Below are 23,449 nucleotides of genomic sequence, written 5' to 3'. Positions count from 1 at the left end.
TTATAGTCGTTATATTCTTGTATAGGGAGCAGTATTATAGTAGTTATATTCTTGTATATAGGGAGCAGTATTATAGTAGTTATATTCTTGTATATAGGGAGCAGTATTATAGTAGTTATATTCTTGTATATAGGGGCAGTATTATAGTAGTTATATTCTTGTATATAGGGGCAGTATTATAGTAGTTATATTCTTGTATATAGGAGCAGTATTATAGTAGTGATATTCTTGTATATAGGAGAAGTATTATAGTAGTTATATTCCTGTATATAGGAGCAGTATTCCAGTAGTTATATTCTTGAATATAGGGGCAATATTATAGTAGTTATATTCTTGTATATAGGGGGCAGTATTATAGTAGTTATGTTCTTGTATATAGGGGGCAGTATTATAGTAGTTATATTCTTGTATGTAGGAGCAGTATTATAGTAGTTATATTCTTGTATATAGGGGGCAGTATTATAGTAGTTATATTCTTGTATATAGGGGGCAGTATTATAGTAGTTATATTCTTGTATATAGGGGGCAGTATTATAGTAGTTATATTCTTGTATGTAGGGGGCAGTATTATAGTAGTTATATTCTTGTATGTAGGAGTAGTATTATAGTAGTTATATTCTTGTATATAGGAGCAGTATTATAGTAGTTATATTATTGCATATAGGGGCAGTAATTTAGTAGTTATATTCTTGTATATAGGGGCAGTGTTATAGTAGTTATATTCTTGTATATAGGGGCAGTATTATAGTAGTTATATATTATTGTATATAGGAGCAGTATTATAGTAGTTATATTCTTGTACACAGGGAGCAGTATTATAGTAGTTATATTCTTGTATATAGGGGGCAGTATTATAGAAGTTATATTCGTGTACATAGGGGGCAGTATTATAGTAGTTATATTCTTGTATATAGGGAGCAGTATTATAGTAGTTATATTCTTGTATATAGGGGGCAGTATTATAGTAGTTATATTCTTGTATATAGGGGGCAGTATTATAGTAGTTATGTTCTTGTATATAGGGGGCAGTATTATAGTAGTTATATTCTTGTATGTAGGAGCAGTATTATAGTAGTTATATTCTTGTATGTAGGAGCAGCATTATAGTAGTTATATTCTTGTATATAGGGGCAGTATTATAGTAGTTATATTCTTGTATATAGGGGCAGTAATATAGTAGTTATATTCTTGTATATAGGGGGCAGTATTATAGTAGTTATATTCTTGTATGTAGGAGTAGTATTATAGTAGTTATATTCTTGTATATAGGAGCAGTATTATAGTAGTTATATTCTTGTATATAGGGGCAGTAATTTAGTAGTTATATTCTTGTATATAGGGGCAGTGTTATAGTAGTTATATTCTTGTATATAGGGGCAGTATTATAGTAGTTATATATTATTGTATATAGGAGCAGTATTATAGTAGTTATATTCTTGTATGTAGGAGCAGTATTATAGTAGTTATATTCTTGTATATAGGAGGCAGTATTATAGTAGTTATATTCTTGTATATAGGGAGCAGTATTATAATAGTTATATTCTTGTATATAGGGGCAGTATTATAGTAGTTATATTCTTGTATATAGGAGCAGTATTATAGTAGTTATATTCTTGTATATAGGGGCAGTATTATAGTAGTTATATTCTTGTATATAGGAGCAGTATTATAGTGGTTATATTCTTGTATATAGGGGGCAGTATTATAGTAGTTATATTCTTGTATATAGGGGCAGTATTATAGTAGTTATATTCTTGTATATAGGAGGCAGTATTATAGTAGTTATATTCTTGTATATAGGGAGCAGTATTATAATAGTTATATTCTTGTATATAGGGGCAGTATTATAGTAGTTATATTCTTGTATATAGGAGCAGTATTATAGTAGTTATATTCTTGTATATAGGGGCAGTATTATAGTAGTTACATTCTTGTATATAGGAGCAGTATTATAGTAGTTATATTCTTGTATATAGGGGGCAGTATTATAGTAGTTATATTCTTATATATAGGGGCAGTATTATAGTAGTTATATTCTTGTATATAGGGGAAGTATTATAGTCGTTATATTCTTGTATAGGGAGCAGTATTATAGTAGTTATATTCTTGTATATAGGGAGCAGTATTATAGTAGTTATATTCTTGTATATAGGGAGCAGTATTATAGTAGTTATATTCTTGTATATAGGGGCAGTATTATAGTAGTTATATTCTTGTATATAGGGGCAGTATTATAGTAGTTATATTCTTGTATATAGGAGCAGTATTATAGTAGTGATATTCTTGTATATAGGAGAAGTATTATAGTAGTTATATTCCTGTATATAGGAGCAGTATTCCAGTAGTTATATTCTTGAATATAGGGGCAATATTATAGTAGTTATATTCTTGTATATAGGGGGCAGTATTATAGTAGTTATGTTCTTGTATATAGGGGGCAGTATTATAGTAGTTATATTCTTGTATGTAGGAGCAGTATTATAGTAGTTATATTCTTGTATATAGGGGGCAGTATTATAGTAGTTATATTCTTGTATATAGGGGGCAGTATTATAGTAGTTATATTCTTGTATATAGGGGGCAGTATTATAGTAGTTATATTCTTGTATGTAGGGGGCAGTATTATAGTAGTTATATTCTTGTATGTAGGAGTAGTATTATAGTAGTTATATTCTTGTATATAGGAGCAGTATTATAGTAGTTATATTATTGCATATAGGGGCAGTAATTTAGTAGTTATATTCTTGTATATAGGGGCAGTGTTATAGTAGTTATATTCTTGTATATAGGGGCAGTATTATAGTAGTTATATATTATTGTATATAGGAGCAGTATTATAGTAGTTATATTCTTGTACACAGGGAGCAGTATTATAGTAGTTATATTCTTGTATATAGGGGGCAGTATTATAGAAGTTATATTCGTGTACATAGGGGGCAGTATTATAGTAGTTATATTCTTGTATATAGGGAGCAGTATTATAGTAGTTATATTCTTGTATATAGGGGGCAGTATTATAGTAGTTATATTCTTGTATATAGGGGGCAGTATTATAGTAGTTATGTTCTTGTATATAGGGGGCAGTATTATAGTAGTTATATTCTTGTATGTAGGAGCAGTATTATAGTAGTTATATTCTTGTATGTAGGAGCAGCATTATAGTAGTTATATTCTTGTATATAGGGGCAGTATTATAGTAGTTATATTCTTGTATATAGGGGCAGTAATATAGTAGTTATATTCTTGTATATAGGGGGCAGTATTATAGTAGTTATATTCTTGTATGTAGGAGTAGTATTATAGTAGTTATATTCTTGTATATAGGAGCAGTATTATAGTAGTTATATTCTTGTATATAGGGGCAGTAATTTAGTAGTTATATTCTTGTATATAGGGGCAGTGTTATAGTAGTTATATTCTTGTATATAGGGGCAGTATTATAGTAGTTATATATTATTGTATATAGGAGCAGTATTATAGTAGTTATATTCTTGTATGTAGGAGCAGTATTATAGTAGTTATATTCTTGTATATAGGAGGCAGTATTATAGTAGTTATATTCTTGTATATAGGGAGCAGTATTATAATAGTTATATTCTTGTATATAGGGGCAGTATTATAGTAGTTATATTCTTGTATATAGGAGCAGTATTATAGTAGTTATATTCTTGTATATAGGGGCAGTATTATAGTAGTTATATTCTTGTATATAGGAGCAGTATTATAGTGGTTATATTCTTGTATATAGGGGGCAGTATTATAGTAGTTATATTCTTGTATATAGGGGCAGTATTATAGTAGTTATATTCTTGTATATAGGAGGCAGTATTATAGTAGTTATATTCTTGTATATAGGGAGCAGTATTATAATAGTTATATTCTTGTATATAGGGGCAGTATTATAGTAGTTATATTCTTGTATATAGGAGCAGTATTATAGTAGTTATATTCTTGTATATAGGGGCAGTATTATAGTAGTTACATTCTTGTATATAGGAGCAGTATTATAGTAGTTATATTCTTGTATATAGGGGGCAGTATTATAGTAGTTATATTCTTATATATAGGGGCAGTATTATAGTAGTTATATTCTTGTATATAGGGGAAGTATTATAGTCGTTATATTCTTGTATAGGGAGCAGTATTATAGTAGTTATATTCTTGTATATAGGGAGCAGTATTATAGTAGTTATATTCTTGTATATAGGGAGCAGTATTATAGTAGTTATATTCTTGTATATAGGGGCAGTATTATAGTAGTTATATTCTTGTATATAGGGGCAGTATTATAGTAGTTATATTCTTGTATATAGGAGCAGTATTATAGTAGTGATATTCTTGTATATAGGAGAAGTATTATAGTAGTTATATTCCTGTATATAGGAGCAGTATTCCAGTAGTTATATTCTTGAATATAGGGGCAATATTATAGTAGTTATATTCTTGTATATAGGGGGCAGTATTATAGTAGTTATGTTCTTGTATATAGGGGGCAGTATTATAGTAGTTATATTCTTGTATGTAGGAGCAGTATTATAGTAGTTATATTCTTGTATATAGGGGGCAGTATTATAGTAGTTATATTCTTGTATATAGGGGGCAGTATTATAGTAGTTATATTCTTGTATATAGGGGGCAGTATTATAGTAGTTATATTCTTGTATGTAGGGGGCAGTATTATAGTAGTTATATTCTTGTATGTAGGAGTAGTATTATAGTAGTTATATTCTTGTATATAGGAGCAGTATTATAGTAGTTATATTATTGCATATAGGGGCAGTAATTTAGTAGTTATATTCTTGTATATAGGGGCAGTGTTATAGTAGTTATATTCTTGTATATAGGGGCAGTATTATAGTAGTTATATATTATTGTATATAGGAGCAGTATTATAGTAGTTATATTCTTGTACACAGGGAGCAGTATTATAGTAGTTATATTCTTGTATATAGGGGGCAGTATTATAGAAGTTATATTCGTGTACATAGGGGGCAGTATTATAGTAGTTATATTCTTGTATATAGGGAGCAGTATTATAGTAGTTATATTCTTGTATATAGGGGGCAGTATTATAGTAGTTATATTCTTGTATATAGGGGGCAGTATTATAGTAGTTATGTTCTTGTATATAGGGGGCAGTATTATAGTAGTTATATTCTTGTATGTAGGAGCAGTATTATAGTAGTTATATTCTTGTATGTAGGAGCAGCATTATAGTAGTTATATTCTTGTATATAGGGGCAGTATTATAGTAGTTATATTCTTGTATATAGGGGCAGTAATATAGTAGTTATATTCTTGTATATAGGGGGCAGTATTATAGTAGTTATATTCTTGTATGTAGGAGTAGTATTATAGTAGTTATATTCTTGTATATAGGAGCAGTATTATAGTAGTTATATTCTTGTATATAGGGGCAGTAATTTAGTAGTTATATTCTTGTATATAGGGGCAGTGTTATAGTAGTTATATTCTTGTATATAGGGGCAGTATTATAGTAGTTATATATTATTGTATATAGGAGCAGTATTATAGTAGTTATATTCTTGTATGTAGGAGCAGTATTATAGTAGTTATATTCTTGTATATAGGAGCAGTATTCCAGTAGTTATATTCTTGAATATAGGGGCAGTATTATAGTAGTTATATTCTTGTATATAGGGGGCAGTATTATAGTAGTTATATTCTTGTATGTAGGGGGCAGTATTATAGTAGTTATGTTCTTGTATATAGGGGGCAGTATTATAGTAGTTATATTCTTGTATGTAGGAGCAGTATTATAGTAGTTATATTCTTGTATATAGGGGGCAGTATTATAGTAGTTATATTCTTATATATAGGGGGCAGTATTATAGTAGTTATATTCTTGCATGTAGGAGTAGTATTATAGTAGTTATATTCTTGTATATAGGAGCAGTATTATAGTAGTTATATTCTTGTATATAGGGGCAGTAATTTAGTAGTTATATTCTTGTATATAGGGGCAGTGTTATAGTAGTTATATTCTTGTATATAGGGGCAGTATTATAGTAGTTATATATTATTGTATATAGGAGCAGTATTATAGTAGTTATGTTCTTGTACATAGGGAGCAGTATTATAGTAGTTATATTCTTGTACATAGGGGGCAGTATTATAGTAGTTATATTCTTGTATATAGGGGGCAGTATTATAGTAGTTATATTCTTGTACATAGGGGGAGGTATTATAGTAGTTATATTCTTGTATATAGGGGCAGTATTATAGTAGTTATATTCTTGTATATAGGGGGCAGTATTATAGTAGTTATATTCTTGTATATAGGGGGCAGTATTATAGTAGTTATATTCTTGTATATAGGGGGCAGTATTATAGTAGTTATATTCTTGTATATAGGAGCAGTATTATAGTAGTTATATTCTTGTATGTAGGAGCAGTATTATAGTAGTTATATTGTTGTATATAGGAGTAGTATTATAGTAGTTATATTCTTGTATATAGGGGCAGTAATTTACTAGTTATATTCTTGTATATAGGGGCAGTGTTATAGTAGTTATATTCTTGTATATAGGGGCAGTATTATAGTAGTTATATATTATTGTATATAGGAGCAGTATTATAGTAGTTATATTCTTATATATGGGCAGTATTATAGTAGTTATATTCTTGTATATAGGGGGCAGTATTATAGTAGTTATATTCTTGTATATAGGAGCAGTATTATAGTAGTTATATTCTTGTATATAGGAGCAGTATTATAGTAGTTATATTCTTGTATATAGGGGGCAGCATTATAGTAGTTATATTCTTGTACATAGGGAGCAGTATTATAGTAGTTATATTCTTGTATATAGGGGGCAGTATTATAGTAGTTATATTCTTGTACATAGGGGGCAGTATTATAGTAGTTATATTCTTGTATATAGGGGCAGTATTATAGTAGTTATATTCTTGTATGTAGGAGTAGTATTATAGTAGTTATATTCTTGTGTATAGGAGCAGTATTATAGTAGTTATATTCTTGTATATAGGGGCAGTAATTTAGTAGTTATTTTCTTTTATATAGGGGCAGTGTTATAGTAGTTATATTCTTGTATATAGGGGCAGTATTATAGTAGTTATATATTATTGTATATAGGAGCAGTATTATAGTAGTTATATTCTTGTACATATGGAGCAGTATTATAGTAGTTATATTCTTGTACATAGGGGGCAGTATTATAGTAGTTATATTCTTGTATATAGGAGCAGTATTATAGTAGTTATATTCTTGTATATATGGGGCAGTATTATAGTAGTTATATTCTTGTACATAGGGGGCAGTATTATAGTAGTTATATTCTTGTGTATAGGAGCAGTATTATAGTAGTTATATTCTTGTATATATGGGGCAGTATTATAGTAGTTATATTCTTGTATATATGGGGCAGTATTATAGTAGTTATATTCTTGTATATAGGGGGCAGTATTATAGTAGTTATATTCTTGTATATGGGGGCAGTATTATAGTAGTTATATTCTTGTATATAGGGGACAGTATTATAGTAGTCATATTCTTGTCCATAAGAGACAGTATATTGGTAGTATTATTAACAATGGCTGAATGATCTTGAAATGTGACAACCGTTTTGTGAGCCATAAATCTGTTCAGAGCACCTCCCTTCCCCATTCCTCTTGGTAGTGGCATTACTACCGCTGTAGCAGCCGTATTGGCTGCTACGGGGCCCTCATCATGAGGGGACCCATGCCGCCCGCCTGCGTGGCCCCCCCTAGGGGCGGAGGCTCCGCTAGCAGCCGCTATTGCTGCTACAGCGCGACGCCACTGAAGGGGTTGTTCCTACAAAAGACATGCATCCCCTATCCGCAGGATAGGGGATACATGTGGGATCGCTGGGACGTCCAGCGATAAGGAGAATGGGGTACCGAAAGTCCCCCCGAAGTTCTCCATGACAAACCTCAGACTTCCAGGGTCTGTCGGCAGCTCCATAGAAATGAATTGTGCACCGGTCGCGCTTGTGCGCATTCGTGTCCAGCGCTCCTTTCATTTTTATTGAACTGCGCAGACCTCGGAAGTTGGAGGTTTCTCATGGAGAACTTCGGGGGACTTTCGGTCCCCCGTTCTCCTTATCGCTGCCAGCGATCACACATGTATGTATGGCGTTATCTACTGGGGGAGGGCTGTATGGCGTTATCTACAGGGGGACTCTATGGTGCTATCTATAGGGGGCGCTGTGTGGCGTTATCTACAGGGGGAGGGCTGTATGGCGTTATCTACAGGGGGGCTGTATGGTGTTATCTACAGGGGGCTGTATGGCGTTATCTACAGGGGGGTTCTGTATGGCGTTATCTACAGGGGGGGCTGTATGGCGTTATCTACAGGGGGGGCTGTATGGCGTTATCTACAGGGGGCTGTATGGCGTTATCTACAGGGGGGCTGTATGGCGTTATCTACAGGGGGGCTGTATGGCGTTATCTACAGGGGGGGCTGTATGGCGTTATCTACAGGGGGCCTGTATGGCGTTATCTACAGGGGGCCTGTATGGCTTTATCTACAGGGGGCCTGTATGGCGTTATCTACACGGGGCCTGTATGGCGTTATCTACAGGGGGGTTCTGTATGGCGTTATCTACAGGGGGGGTTCTGTATGGCGTTATCTACAGGGGGGCTGTATGGCGTTATCTACAGATGGGGCTATATGGCGTTATCTACAGATGGGGCTGTAGGGCGTTATCTACAGGGGGGCTGTATGGCGCTATCTATAGGGGGCGCTGTGTGGCCGAATCTTTAGGGAGGCACTATCTACAAGGGGGGGGGGGTTGTGTGATACCCAGGGGAGGGGCACCAGTTAAAAGTCTGCTATGGGGCCCAGTCTTTCCCAGTTACGCCCCTGTCTCTTGGCAGCTAATACAATGTAAAATCTGAGGTTTGATGAAAATGACCTTTTAATGTCTTCAGCCCATTTTTGCGCCATTCATTTACAGATGAATAATGTCTGGTATTCCTCTTTTGTGTCAGTGTATTTACTGTGTGACTGTAGACAGAGACATCAGGTTCCTGCTAAAGAACTTTATATAATACGAACTAAACCAAAAACCCTGCAATTTCTCGATGATAAATGGATGACAAGTATAATTATTACAGAAATGGTAGATGTGGCCCCAAGCGATTTCATTAAAGGTTTTATGTTGTACTGAGAAGATCATAAAACTTGAAAAACGCGGGTACACAGGACCCGGTGTGATCTCCCAGCACCAAGCGCTTCATTTAGGAGACATCTCGGAGCTTCAAAGAGAATATGTCACAATAGAAAACTCTAATACTGTACATAGCCGGGCGCCTATCCTTCAGTACTAGAACACGAGAGCGCCCTGTATAGCTGAAATGAGGTGGTAAGTCTCCTATAGATGCAGGCAGTTAGTTTTCGGCACAGTTGGGGACTAGACGTTCCAGTGTCACATTAGCAGCAAAACATCTCTGTCTGTATTTCATGTTATTGGAGAGATCTTCAGATTCTGTAATAAACGGATTGCTTGCCTGAGCTTCACAAAGTCCTTACGTTCAGTATCAATTAAAAAATATGAACAGTAAGATTCCAATAATCCGGCATTAATGGAATCTGCTTAGGTAATGTAGTAGTGGCATGCAGTTTGCGCACGGGCAAGAAGTGAGTATGAGTCTGGCTTTCAAACAATTGGCATAATACCACCATTGAGTACTGGAATAAAAGCGCCATATAATGCTGAAATAATACCACCATACAGTGCATATAGAATACCATCGTATAGTGCATACACAATACAAACAATCAATATGCACTGTGGATTAAGACCATCACCATACAGTGCACATATAATACCACCATGTACCACATACATAGTACAACCATTATTATCAACTGTGCTAAAATAATACCAGCATACAGTGCACATATACCACCATACAGTGCTTAAATAATGCCACCATACGGTGCTGAAATAATAGCAACATACAGTGCTCAAATAATAGCAAGATACACTGCTCAAATAATACCACCATACAGTGCTCAAATATTAATACCACCATACAGTGCTCAAATAATACCACCATACAGTGCTCAATACCACCATACAGTGCTCAATACCACCATACAGTGCTCAATACCACCATACAGTGCACATATAATACCGCCATACAGTGCTCAAATAATAGTGCCATACAGTGCTCAAATAATACCACCATACAGTGCACATACAATACCGCCATACAGTGCACATACAATACCGCCATACAGTGCTCACATAATACCGCCATACAGTGCACACATAATACCGCCATACAGTGCTCACATAATACCGCCATACAGTGCTCACATAATACCGCCATACAGTGCACACATAATACCACCATACAGTGCACACATAATATCACCATACAGTGCACATATACCACCATACAGTGCTCAAATAATACCACCATACAGTGCTCAAATATTACCACCATACCGTGCTCAAATAATACCACCATACAGTGCTCCAATAATACCACCATACAGTGCTCATATAATACCACCATACAGTGCTCAAATAATACCACCATACAGTGCTCAAATAACACCACCATACAGTGCTCAAATAATACCACCATACAGTGCTCAAATAATACCACCATACAGTGCCCAAATAATACCACCATACAGTGCTCAAATAATACCACCATACAGTGCTCACATAATACCACCATACAGTGCTCATATAATACCACCATACAGTGCCCAAATAATACCACCATACAGTGCCCAAATAATACCACCATACAGTGCTCAAATAACACCACCATACAGTGCTCAAATAATACCACCATACAGTGCTCAAATAATACCAACATACAGTGCTCAAATAATACCAACATACAGTGCTCAAATAATGCCAACATATAGTGCTCAAATAATACCACCATACAGTGCTCAAATAATGCCACCATATAGTGCTCAAATAATACCAACATACAGTGCTCAAATAATACCGCCATACGGTGCTCAAATAATACCAACACACAGTGCTCAAATAATACCAACATACAGTGCTCAAATAATACCACCATACAGTGCTCAAATAATACCACCATACAGTGCTCAAATAATACAACCATACAGTGCTCAAATACCACCATACAGTGCTCAAATAATGCCACCATACAGTGCTCAAATAATACCAACATACAGTGCTCAAATAATACCGCCATACGGTGCTCAAATAATACCAACACACAGTGCCCACATAATACCACCATACAGTGCTCAAATAATACCACCATACAGTGCTCAAATAATACCACCATACAGTGCCCAAATAATACCACCATACAGTGCTCAAATAATACCACCATACAGTGCTCAAATAATACCAACATACAGTGCTCAAATAATACCACAATGCAGTGCTCAAATAATACCAACATACAGTGCTCAAATAATACCGCCATACAGTGCTCAAATAATACCAACATACAGTGCTCAAATAATACCACCATACAGTGCTCAAATAATACCACCATACAGTGCTCAAATAATACCAACATACAGTGCTCAAATAATACCAACATACAGTGCTCAGATAATACCACCATACAGTGCTCAAATAATACCACCATACAGAGCTCAAATAATACCAACATACAGTGCTCACATAATACCAACATACAGTGCTCAGATAATACCACCATACAGAGCTCAAATAATACCACCATACAGTGCTCAAATAATACCACCATAGAGTGCTCAAATAATACCACTATACAGTGCTCATATAATAAAGTGTGTACATAATGTCCCAAATATTATTCCCTGTTCTAAAATACTATTACCATTCAGTGAACAATAACAATAATAATAATAATAATAATAATAAAAAACTCAAACTATATATATATACACACACACACACCAAAACTACATATATTTTAGCAAGCATTGTATATACATATGGTGTGTGTTTTATATATACACAGATGCCGGATTAGAGGAATGATACCGTACAATTTTTCACCTATTACTAGTTGGATTTCCATGATCACAGAGCGACACCTAGTTCCGGCATGAGAACAAATCCCTTTACGTTACAGAATAGAAGTAAAAACGATGTAACAAGAACCGCACTGGGGGCTCAGCGATGACTTACACCTTCAAGATCGCTTCAATTTTCAAAACATGATCCTGCGATCCCTCGCTGCTCTAAATCCCCGACCACCTCGTCCGCCTGATGTCGATTTGACAGCATCAAAGTGAAGATCTGGAAAGTAAAAAAACAAAGATCCCGTCAATCGTGCGACTTAATCATTGAGCAGAGGGCGAGCGCTGGGTGTGGGAGCAAAAGTTTACAGCAAAACCAAACTGACCTCGTTTCCTGTATAGTAAATAAAGACAAGATGGTTGAGGAATAATGTCGTAGAATTAGAAGGCGATGATAGACTCCAAGGAGAGGAGATTATATGGAAGGATGGAAATGGGGAGACGCCAGTGGGAGACGGAGGTGTAATGGCTTCTACATGAGGAGAACGCCTAAAAAAGGTCTAAGAAAATATATGTAGGGCACAAATGGGGGGGGGGGGTGGTAAAAAAAAAAAAATGGAGGTAAGGCGTTAGGTTACCTGCTCCAGGTATCCTCAGAACAATGGACGTTAGATACTAGTGAACAGTCAGCAGAAAATCGAGATGTTCTGCGGAGAGAGAAGATAAATAAGCTGTGAGCAATATCCTAATGTACTAGATAGATAGATAGATAGATAGATAGATAGATAGATCACTGCTGCAGAACCTCTTTGTCAGGAAAATAGTGGAAGAATTCTGTCCACCATTTATTTAATTCATATGTCCTCATTGTTTTCAACAAGAAGTTCTGCAGCAGCTGTATTTTTATATCTATGCTCTTGCTCCATCGTGACGGTCATGCGGTCAGCACATAATGCTATACTTATATTATCTATCGGTGAACGGTAACGGTTTGACATGACAGATCAAAGCAAAAGGATTATGGGAAGAAGAAAGGGAATGATGGGAGCGAGAACAATAGCGTGCACAATAGCGAGAACAATAGCGAGCACAATAGCGAGAACAATAGCGAGCACAATAGCGAGAACAATAGCGAGCACAATAGCAAGAACAATAGTGAGCACAATAGCGAGAACAATAGCGAGAACAATAGCGAGAACAATAGCGAGCACAATAGCGAGAACAATAGCGAGCACAATAGCAAGAACAATAGCGAGCACAATAGCGAGAACAATAGCGAGAACAATAGCGAGCACAATAGCGAGAACAATAGCGAGCACAATAGCGAGAACAATAGCGAGCACAATAGCAAGAACAATAGCGAGCACAATTGCGAGAACAATAGCGAGCACAATAGCAAGAACAATAGCGAGCACAATAGCGAGAACAATAGCGAGCACAATAGCGAGCACAATAGCGAGAACAATAGCGAGCACAATAGCGAGAACAATAGCGAGCACAATAGCGAGAACAATAGCGAGCACAATAGCAAGAACAATAGCGAGCACAATTGCGAGAACAATAGTGAGAACAATAGCGAGAACAATAGTGAGCAGAATAGCGAGAACAATAGCGAGAACAATAGCGAGCACAATACCAAGCACAATAGCGAGAACAATAGCGAGCACAATACCAAGCACAATAGCGAGCACAATACGGAGCACAATAGCGAGAACTTAAGAAACGATCTCTTATTATTTACCATAACATGAAATAAACCATAATAGTGATATAAATATACATTAGTAATAGTGCAGAGTTGTATCAAGTCCTCTGAACCAAAGAGCTGACAATCATGGGATGGCATTAAGCCTATCGTTGGCTGCACTGTGAATGGAGGAGGAGGAGGACTGGAGAACAAATAGTAATTGCTCAGGAACAGAGATCCTAACAGCGTCGTTCCCCCCCCCCCCCCCCATGACGGAGGCCGGTGCCCTCGCTCTTATCTGGGCACAGCTATCAGGAGTCAGAGTCTGAAGAGAGCATCTTGTCTCTGGTCCATGGACTCTTGACTCCCTCTATATACACCCAAGAGAGCTGGAGGCGATCCAAAAATGTCACTTCAGGGAGTGAAGCTCAGTGTAACGAGACATGGAGAGACTGCGGAGCCCGGCAGAGCCCTCGCTCATGATGTGTGTGTGCCAAGCGTGGCATCTTCAGAGAAAGATACTGGGGGCAATTTATTAAGACTGGCGTTTCATACACTCGTCTTAATACAGAGAACAGTTGGAGTAAGAGGCGACACATTTATTTAGAGTCGTGTCCTGTAAACTCTGGGAGAGACGTACAGAAATCCGGACATAAAAGCTTCAGCGTAATCACGAGAAAACAATGTTACGTAAGACAAAAATACAAAAGTGATGCACACCTGCCAACCGCCCCGGATTCAGCGGGACAGTCCCGGATTTTGGGCGCTGTCCCGGGCGGCCAGGGGTATGTCCTGCTGTCAACTGTATCTGCGATACAGTTGAACCCAATGCTGGGGATTCCGCTCCTAGAGGGAGTCCCAATGGCGTGATCTACAGGGGGGTAGCGCTATCTACAGGGGGGTGGCGCTACCTTCAAGGGGGGTGTGGCACTATTTACATGGGCACTATCTGCAGGGGACAATGTGGCACTATATAGGGGCACTATCTACAGGGGACACAGTGGCGCTATCCCCATGGGTACTGTGAGTCGCACTATCTACATGGGCACTATCTACAGGGGACAATGTGGCACTATATAGAGGCACTATCTACAGGGGACAATGTGGCACTATATAGAGGCACTATCTACAGGGGACAATGTGGCACTATATAGAGGCACTATCTACAGGGGACAATGTGGCACTATATAGAGGCACTATCTACAGGGGACAATGTGGCACTATATAGAGTCACTATTATGTTACTACGATATGAAATACAAAACATTATATAGATATTTGGGATTTTTGTTTTTCAAAAAATTCCATCAAAAAGTTTCACATAAAAAATTTTTGTAGATATATTTGTCATTTTGGAAATTTACCAACATGAACTGTGATTAAAGACTAAATCCGTCCATTTAATGACACATAGCGGATATTCCGCTAATTATATGGCTTCCTACAACCCCAAACACTCAGCAGTGTTTAACCTGTCTGTCCACCTTCCCTCACAACTTGGCAAAAAACACCTACAGCAAAATAAAAAAATATTAGGCCGCTCCCTAATCTACAACCGGCAATCTCAACCCAACAAAAGGCCATCAGAAGCCGATGTGATATTTGTATCACATTTGTAGATAGCGGTTTGTGGATATGTGCAGTACTAGGGTCATGGCCTAATAAAAAATAAAAATTTTGAATTTTGGATGCATTTGAAATTTACGTTTTTTAAATTTCACAGGCCTAAACTATCCTTGGTAGGTTTTTGGGAAGGCACAATTTATAGAAAAACACCAATAAATATTGCATTTTATATTGAAATTATATTATTAGAAAATTAGGAATTAATCGTTTAATGATTTAAAATGTATGATAAAATTAAAAACATCAGCTTCCCCCCCCCCCCCACTCTGGATCATTTTCTGTGGGGGCTCCATTTTGCTAAATAATAGTGCCATACAGTGCCCTAGTAATAGCACAATGCATTGCCTAAATAATATTGCCATACAGTACCCTAATAATAGCGCTAAACAGTGCCCTAATAATAGCACCATACAGTGCCCTAATAGCAACATTCATTGCCTAAATAATAGTGTCGTACAGTGCCCTAATAATATACCATTCATTACCTAAATAATAGTACCATATAGTGCCTAATAATAGCGCTAAACAGTGCCCTAATAATAGCACCATACAGTGCCCTAATAATAGAACCATTCATTACCTAAATAATAGTACCATATAGTGCCCTAATAATATACCATTCATTGCCTAAATAATAGTACCATACAGTGCCCTAATAATAGCACCATGCACTGCCTAAATAATATTGCCATACAGTACCCTAATAATAGCACCATACAGTGCCCTAATAGCACCATTCATTGCCTAAATAATAGTGTCGTACAGTGCCCTAATAATATACCATTCATTACCTAAATAATAGTACCATATAGTGCCCTAATAATAGCGCTAAACAGTGCCCTAATAATAGCACCATACAGTGCCCTAATAATAGAACCATTCATTACCTAAATAATAGTACCATATAGTGCCCTAATAATAGCGCTAAACAGTGCCTAAATAATGGTGCTGCACAGTGCCCATGTCCTGGGTTTTCAAGCCAAGCATCAGAGATTGGTAGTTAGACCCTGCTGTGAAACATCCTGAGCAAGGTGGTTCAGGCCCTTAGATGGTGTAGGCCCCGAATATTTGCCCCTTTTTGCTTTGCCTATAACCAGCCCTGCTTTCCCTCACTGGGAGAATATAACCGATGCAAAGCCGCCATGTTCGTGAGGCCTTTTGAGGATTAAAATATCTTACATATAAATACAGCTTACGCACTCAATTCTCAACCTGCTCAGATCACCAATCCACAAAAACACCTTAACCAATGCCATGCTGTGGTGGAGAACCATGCCAGTGCCAATAGTAGACTGTAAGCTCTCCGGGTTAACATCTACAAGGTGTGTACCCGTTACCATTAATTCAGCAAAAACTCCCGATAATTGTCCTGCCAAAAATGTTAACAGTCCGCCGTCACTTTTAGACTCTCAAACATCTGGAGTAAGAATGCTAGAAATATTCTATGTACACTCCCCCGCACAGCATCAAAGTTATACCTGAGCAAGGGTTAAACCCCCAGAAGGCATTGCACTGTTCTTTTCTATGCATCAATTTGTAGAGAACTAAAACATTGCGTGACATAAGGGCTCACATACATAATACAGGTCACTACCACAATGGACAAATAAGAAGGTGCCTCATTTACAGCCTGATTCGGTGTTGGCCAAAGTGGCCAAAGCGACCAATAAAATTGCAAATTAAATTTTTGGATAAAAAAAGCAGCAGCCTGATTGGTTATTGGTAATGCTTCCACTTCTCCTTTACATTAGTTTATACCCCGGTCTCTATTTTCACATGCTTTAGGGCAGGGGTACTATTTTTAGTGAAGGTCCATTTACCTGGGTCTGACGTCAGGTGAAGGTCTGGACTGAGAACTAACAGTAAAGCTATATTCATATGGGTCAAATTTGGCATAGGCAAATCCGACCTGTGGAGCTGCTGCAGAAATCCTAGGTTTATCTGCCCCCTGTAGATAGTGCCACACAATGCCCCTTATAGAGATTGGCACACAGTTTCCCTGCAGATATTGCCAGACATAGTGCCCTGTCTAGATAGTTGCCACGCAGTGCCCCCTGTAGACAATGCCACACAATGCCCCTTTTACATAGTGCCACAATGCCCCCAGTAGATAGTGCCACAGTTCCCCTGTACATCGTGCCACACACCTCTCTTGCACATAGTGCCACAAACCCCCTTGTACATAATGGCACACATCGACCTTGTACATAGTGCCACACACACCCCTTGTAGATAGTGCCACACACCCCCTGTAGAGAGTGCCACACACCCCTTGTAGAGAATGCCATACACACACCCCTTGTAGATAGTGCCACACACCCCTTGTGGATAGTGCCACACACCCCTTGTGGATAGTGCCACACACACCCATTGTAGATAGCGCCACACATACCCCTTGTAGATAGCGCCACACACACCCCTTGTAGATAGCGCCACACACACCCCTTGTGGATAGTGCCACACACACCCCTTGTAGATAGCGCCACACACACCCATTGTAGATAGCGCCACACACACCCCTTGTAGATAGCGCCACACACACCCATTGTAGATAGCGCCACACACACCCATTGTAGATAGCGCCACACACAGCCCTTGTAGATAGCGCCACACACAACCCTTGTAGATAGCGCCACACACAACCCTTGTAGATAGCGCCACACACACCCCTTGTAGATAGCGCCACACACACCCCTTGTAGATAGCGCCACACACACCCCTTGTAGATAGCGCCACACACACCCCTTGTAGATAGAGCCACACACACCCATTGTAGATAGAGCCACACACACCCATTGTAGATAGAGCCACACACACCCATTGCAGATAGAGCCACACACACCCATTGTAGATAGCGCCACACACAGCCCTTGTAGATAGCGCCACACACCCCCCTTGTAGATAGCGCCAAACACAACCCTTGTAGATAGCGCCACACACACCCCTTCTAGATAGCGCCACACACACCCCTTGTAGATAGCGCCAGACACACCCCTTGTAGATAGCGCCACACACACCCCTTGTAGATAGCGCCACACACACCCCTTGTGGCTAGTGCCACACAAACTAGAGGATGCAAATACAATCGAACGTGATAGCGAACTGGGGCACTGGTTAAAATATCGGGGCTTCCGCCCCAGATGCCTTATGCTAGTGTTGCCACTGGACCAAACATCTGGCGTCTACTGCCCCGGTTCAAACTGCGATCCGCCAGGTGAGACCCTCTGCTTTAGGTATTTCCTTTTAAAAATCAAACACAATGTTTATACTGATTTATATATAGGTGGCGCTGTTTCATTGACAATTTACAGGATCACATTCAAATGTCCTCTATGAAAGAAATACAAAAATGGAGCTTGAAATATAAAAAAAACTTTTAATGAATGTTACAGAGGTTCATTTACGTTACGATAAGTGATGGTGGGGGGAAAACGTAACAGATAGAAGATCTCTACATGTGGAATCAATGAGCTGTGCTGTAATGTGCAGAAAATCTAGATGTGAAACCTGAAGTCAAGCACGAAGGACGACAGAATGACTTCACTGCAAAAATATCAAGGAGGAAACGGCATCAATAACACACAACTACTTACTCCAAGATCTAAAACTGATAAAGTAATACACTACTACTCCACTAACTGCACTTCCTCCATCTCCATGCTGCCATTTCCTTCCAAACGTAAATGCCATTAAGTCATGTGTGCAGTACAGAGATATCAAAGTGCCCATAAATGTGCCAAGAATGTTTAGACACTGTCGAAAAATTTCACATCTACGGGGCAATATAATAGTGGTTATATTCTTGTATATAGGAGAAGTATTATAGTAGTTATATTCTTGTATATAGGGGGCAGTAATATAGTGGTTATATTCTTGTATATAGGGGGCAGTATTATAGTAGTTATATTCTTGTATATAGGAGAAGTATTATACGGTAGTAGTTATATTCTTGTATATAGGAGCAGTATTATAGTAGTTATATTCTTGTATATAGAGGCAGTATTATAGTAGTTATATTCTTGTATATAGGGGGCAGTAATATAGTGGTTATATTCTTGTATATAGGGGGCAGTATTATAGTAGTTATATTCTTGTATATAGGAGCAGTATTATAGTAGTTATATTCTTGTATATAGGGAGCAGTATTATAGCAGTTATATTCTTGCATATAGGAGCAGTATTATAGTAGTTATATTCTTGTATATAGGAGCAGTATTATAGTAGTTATATTCTTGTATATAGGGGGCAGTATTATAGTAGTTATATTCTTGTATATAGGGAACAGTATTATAGTAGTTATATTCTTGTGTATAGGAGCAGTATTATAGTAGTTATATTCTTGTATATAGGGGGCAGTATTATAGTAGTTATATTATTGTATATAGGGAACAGTATTATAGTAGTTATATTCTTGTGTATAGGAGCAGTATTATAGTAGTTATATTCTTGTATATAGGAGAAGTATTATAGTAGTTATATTCTTGTATATAGGGGGCAGTAATATAGTTGTTATATTCTTGTATATAGGGGGCAGTATTATAGTAGTTATATTCTTGTATATAGGAGCAGTATTATAGTAGTTATATTCTTGTATATAGGGAGCAGTATTATAGTAGCTATATTCTTGTACATAGGAGCAGTATTATAGTAGTTATATTCTTGTATATAGGGGCAGTATTATAGTAGTTATATTCTTGTATATAGGGGCAGTATTATAGTAGTTATATGCTTGTATATAGGGGGCAGCATTATAGTAGTTATATTCTTGTACATAGGAGCAGTATTATAGTAGTTATATTCTTGCATATAGGAGGCAGTATTATAGTAGTTATATTCTTGTGTATAGGGGCAGTATTATAGTAGTTATATTCTTGTATATAGGAGGCAGTATTATAGTAGTTATATTCTTGTATATAGGAGGCAGTATTATAGTAGTTATATTCTTGTATATAGGGGGCAGTATTATAGTAGTTATATTCTTTTATATAGGGGCAGTATTATAGTAGTTATATTCTTGTATATAGGGGGCAGTATTATAGTATTTATATTCTTGTATATAGAGGGCAGTATTATAGTATTTATATTCTTGTATATAGGAGCAGTATTATAGTAGTTATATTCTTGTATATAGGGGGCAGCATTATAGTAGTTATATTCTTGTATATAGGTGTTAGGGATCTGCCAGGTACTTCATCTAGCTATACTCCTGGGATTAATCAATCCACACCTGAGGCCAGACCTGCTCGACTGACACCATCTCCCACCAACCAGGGTGGCAGGCTCAGGAGTGGGAGAGCCTATCGCGGCCTGGTCTCTCGGAGTTAGCTCCGCCCCCTGCCCTTTATTACCTGCCCTGTGCTCTCCCTCAGTGCTTGTAATTCTTTTGGATTCCTGGCCTCTGCTGCTTGCTCCAGCCTGCTTCTGCCGTGCTTCTGCCTTGCTGCAGTTCTGCTTGACCTGCTTGCTTGCCCTGGCTTGCTTCTGTCTCTGTGCCTGCTCGGGTGTACTCACTTCGTCCTGGTCCTGACTGTTCGTTCGCCGCCCCGTTTCCTCGTGGCGTTCCGTGGCTACTGCCCCTTCCCTTGCGTGTTCCCTGTTTGTCTTCCTGTGCACTTAGCCAGCGTAGGGACCGCCGCCCAGTTGTACCTCGTCGCCTAGGGCGGGTCGTTGCAAGTAGGCAGGGACAGGGCGGTGGGTAGATTAGGGCTCACTTTCCCTTCACCTCCTTCCTGCCATTACATAATTACAAGCCTTTACCTAGTCTACCATTTCTCCTACGCTGACGCTATCATGGACCCCCTTGAGACCCTGACCCAGCAGATGCAGGGCCTCTCCCTACAGGTCCAGGCCCTGGCCCAAAGGGTCAATCAGGGTGACGCTGCTTTAGTAGTACCCCTCACCTCACCTCTAGAACCCGACCTCAAGTTACCTGACCGGTTTTCAGGGGACCGTAAGACGTTTCTCTCCTTCCGGGAGAGTTGCAGACTGTATTTCCGCCTAAAGCCCCACTCCTCAGGTTCCGAGAACCAGCGGGTGGGTATCATCATATCCCGACTCCAGGAAGGGCCCCAAGAGTGGGCCTTCTCCTTGGCTCCTGACGCCCCTGAACTTTCCTCTGTTGATCGTTTTCTCTCTGCCCTCGGACTCATTTACGACGAGACTGACAGGACTGCTTTAGCCGAGAGTCAGCTGGTGACCTTACGTCAGGGTAGGAGACCGGTTGAGGAATACTGTTCTGATTTTAGGAAGTGGTGCGTAGCTTCTCAGTGGAACGATCCGGCCCTAAGGTGCCAGTTTAGGTTGGGATTATCTGACGCCCTGAAGGATCTGCTGGTTAGCTACCCCTCGCCTGACTCCCTTGACCAGGTTATGGCCCTAGCAGTACGACTTGACCGACGTCTCAGGGAACGTCAGCTAGAACGCTTCAGTATGCTCCCCTCTGACTTTTCTGTGATTCCCCCCGAGGTCCCGTCTCCTCGCCCCTCCACGGAGGACTCGGAGGTACCTATGCAACTCGGGGCCTCCATGTCCCCTCGACAACGTAGAGAGTTTCGCAGAATGAATGGTCTCTGCTTCTACTGTGGGGACGACAAGCATCTACTGAACACCTGCCCCAGGCGCAAGAATAAGAAGCCGGAAAACTTCCGCGCCTAAGTGATCATCGGGGAGGTCACTTGGGCGCACAGGTATTTCCCGTTAATGTGAAACGCAATAAAATTTTGCTTCCCTTTCAGGTCTCGTTTGCTGGCCGGTCTGCCACGGGCAGTGCTTTCGTGGATTCTGGCTCATCTGCTAATATCATGTCTGTGGATTTTGCTATGTCTCTAAAGATGCCTTGTATTGATTTACCTTATCCCATCCCTGTAGTAGGAATCGACTCAACCCCCCTTGCTAATGGTTATTTTACTCAGCATACTCCTGTTTTTGAACTCCTGGTTGGCTCCATGCATTTGGAGCAGTGCTCTGTACTGGTGATGCAGGGATTATCGTCTGATCTGGTATTAGGTCTTCCCTGGTTGCAGTTGCATAATCCCACATTTGATTGGAATACTGGGGATCTCACCAAATGGGGTAATGAATGTCTTATGTCATGTCTTTCTGTTAACACTATTTCTCCCCGGGAGGAGGTAAACACGCTTCCTGAGTTTGTTCAGGACTTCGCCGATGTGTTTTCTAAGGAGGCCTCCGAGGTGTTGCCCCCCCATAGAGATTACGATTGCGCTATCGATTTGGTGCCTGGTGCCAAGCTTCCTAAGGGTAGGATATTTAATCTTTCATGTCCTGAACGTGAAGCGATGAGGGTGTATATCCAAGAATGCCTGGCCAAGGGTTTCATTCGCCCCTCGACTTCTCCTGTAGGTGCTGGCTTCTTCTTCGTGGGGAAGAAGGATGGTGGTCTTAGGCCGTGCATTGATTATCGTAACCTGAATAAGGTCACCGTAAGGAACCAGTACCCACTTCCTTTGATTCCGGATCTTTTTAATCAGGTTCAGGGAGCCCAATGGTTTTCTAAGTTCGATCTACGGGGGGCATATAACCTTATCCGCATCAAAGAGGGGGATGAGTGGAAAACTGCGTTCAACACACCCGAGGGTCATTTCGAATACCTGGTCATGCCCTTTGGGTTGTGTAATGCCCCTGCTGTCTTCCAGAATTTTATTAATGAAATCCTGAGAGAGTACCTGGGTAATTTTCTTGTTGTGTACCTTGATGACATACTGGTGTTTTCCAAGGACTGGTCCTCCCACGTGGAGCATGTCAGGAAGGTGCTCCAGGTCCTTCGGGAGAATAATCTGTTTGCTAAGACTGAAAAATGTGTCTTTGGGGTACAGGAGATACAATTTTTAGGGCAAATCCTCACTCCTCATGAATTCCGCATGGACCCTGCCAAGGTTCAAGCTGTGGCGGAATGGGTCCAACCTGCCTCCCTTAAGGCGTTACAGTGTTTTTTAGGGTTCGCCAAATATTACAGGAGATTTATTGCCAACTTCTCGGTCGTCGCTAAGCCTCTTACGGACCTTACCCGCAAGGGTGCCGATGTCCTCCATTGGCCCCCTGAGGCCGTCCAGGCCTTTGAGACTCTCAAAAAGTGCTTTATCTCGGCCCCCGTGCTGATTCAGCCCAACCAAGAGGAGCCATTTATTGTGGAGGTTGACGCTTCCGAGGTGGGA

The 23,449-nt window shown here is 39.0% G+C and overlaps 1 protein-coding gene across 4 annotated transcripts in view; it reads right to left on the bottom strand.

Annotated features, from left to right (window-relative positions):
- LOC142664947 (death-associated protein kinase 2-like) overlaps nt 1-23,449 on the bottom strand; it is a 79,770-nt gene that overhangs the window by 21,878 nt on the left and 34,443 nt on the right. For 3 of the 4 annotated variants that reach the window (XM_075844409.1, XM_075844406.1, XM_075844407.1), the window contains 2 exons: nt 12,604-12,672; nt 12,135-12,245 (listed from right to left, as the gene is read on the bottom strand). The gene's annotated coding sequence lies outside the window, so the exon portion shown is untranslated. The remainder of the gene's footprint in view (nt 1-12,134; nt 12,246-12,603; nt 12,673-23,449) is intronic. The other variant, XM_075844408.1, reaches the window with a different exon arrangement.

The sequence above is a fragment of the Rhinoderma darwinii genome, chromosome 12 (genome assembly GCF_050947455.1).
Source record: "Rhinoderma darwinii isolate aRhiDar2 chromosome 12, aRhiDar2.hap1, whole genome shotgun sequence".
Taxonomy (NCBI): Eukaryota; Metazoa; Chordata; class Amphibia; order Anura; family Rhinodermatidae; genus Rhinoderma; species Rhinoderma darwinii.
The sequence above is the reverse complement of the archived record's forward strand: the minus strand, read 5'-3'. Positions and strand labels throughout refer to the sequence as shown.